The following is a 1,846-nucleotide window of genomic DNA, read 5'->3' as shown; positions in this document are numbered from 1 at the left end:
GAGCAGAATTAGCAGAAAAGAGCAAGACAAAAGTGTGAAATTTTAGTACATGATCAGTAGAGCTGGAGCCGGGGAACAAACCACTGTCAGGTATGAACTATGAACATCCTGGTCTCAGGGGCTCCTCCCTTCAGCCAAGCCTGGAAACCCACACAGTACCAGCCACCTGCTTCCAGCAGCGTATGTTGTAGCATCCAAGATCAGGAACACAGTCAACCCTGGGATAAAGCTCCTTTATCCCAATGCTGAAAGAGAAGACAGGTTCCCAGCCAGAATATAAGGACAGATTTTCTACTTCTGTCTGAGGTGCTCCCCAGAGATGTTCTACATTGTACCAACAAATCTGCTGATGTGGGTGTCTCAGGTCCTTTTGCTATGATGTGGCTGTGCCCTATTAAACTGCACATAGCCGTGGTTCTCCAAAGCAAAGCTCTCTTGCTCTAATGAGAGCAGACGGCTGGGTAGTAAATATACGGACAAATTCCTCATTCTCACAGCAATCTGCCAAGCTCTGGTTTATTGTCAGTTTGACTTTCACTCTTTCCTTCAAGAACACCGCTCTGTACCATACACATCTTCAGACCAGTGGTACCAGCCTTTCAAAAATAGGGTATGTGGTTTCATTTCCTGTTCTTTTACTGGCACTACAGAGTATGACCATTGACAGTGACTTAAAAATTGAAGGGAAGGCAATATGGTGGCAGCAACCAGCCCTCATAATCATGGAACTATTTAATACAAAGGTGTTAGGGTGCTAACCCCTGCTTTATATCATCTACACCCTAGGCTACATCTAATTTTGTGCCATCCAATGTCAAGATCTCAACACATGTCACTTAGACATTTTAAAGGGTATTTGTCAAAATGCAACATGGAATCCTAGACTGGATCCTAGAATAGAAAAAAGGACATTAGTAGAAAAATTGATGAAATAGAATTTGTAGTGTAGTTAATAGTACTATACCAATGTTCATTTTTTAGTTTTGACAAATGTACCATGGTTATATAAGATGTTAACACCAGGAGAAGCTGAGTGAGGGGCATACGGAAATCTGTTATCATCTTTGCTACTTTTCTATGAATCTAAAATTATGCCAAAGTAAAAAGCTTATTTTTAAATAGTACTTGTAATATGATCTTAATCTGTATAAACGTGCATGTGTTTGTATTAATAATAATAACAATAATAGTTAACACTTACTGAGCACTTACTTTATGCCAGGCACTACACAACACTTACATGTATGATCTCATTTAATCCCATAATCATCCTTTCAGGTAATTACTGTACTAGTAATTACTGTATTACTGTAACTACTGTATTACTATCCCCTTTGTAGAGATACAGAAACTGGGACATGCAGAAATTAAGTAACTTACCCAACCAAGGTCATACTTCATGTGGCAAAACCATGATGTGAATCCAGGCTGATTTCACAGGTTACATGCTTTAGCATTAAGCTGCTTGGTGTATTTAGCCTTCCCATATGTGCTCATGCATATATGTGTATATATACACATAAACACTATTAACATTCTGAGACATAAACAGACATAGATAGATATACAGATATAAATAGATACAGATGATGGAATTATATTTTGATGATGGAATTATAGTGACTTTTTATTTCCTTTTGTGTCTTTATACAGATTTTACAATTTTTACATGAATCTGTATTTCATTTGTATTACATATATTATGTTCTCTTTGTAAAAACACAAATGTATTTATTTTATTTGTGCTTAGAAAAGGAGATGGAACCAAGTTCCACTGTCTCTGAGATTTGCTAGCTGTATGGATGAAGGATAGAGCTAAACATAATTTTTGGGGTTTTTTTTTTTT

General features: G+C 37.1%; 1 protein-coding gene across 1 annotated transcript in view; it reads right to left on the bottom strand.

Moving 5' to 3' along the window:
- The window catches only part of SGPL1 (sphingosine-1-phosphate lyase 1), a 112,763-nt gene that overhangs the window by 32,116 nt on the left and 78,801 nt on the right, over window positions 1-1,846 (bottom strand). The gene's annotated exons all lie outside the window — the stretch shown is intronic.

The sequence above is a fragment of the Propithecus coquereli genome, unplaced genomic scaffold (genome assembly GCF_000956105.1).
Source record: "Propithecus coquereli isolate 6110/MARCELLA unplaced genomic scaffold, Pcoq_1.0 Scaffold846, whole genome shotgun sequence".
Lineage (NCBI taxonomy): Eukaryota > Metazoa > Chordata > Mammalia > Primates > Indriidae > Propithecus > Propithecus coquereli.
The sequence above is the reverse complement of the archived record's forward strand: the minus strand, read 5'-3'. Positions and strand labels throughout refer to the sequence as shown.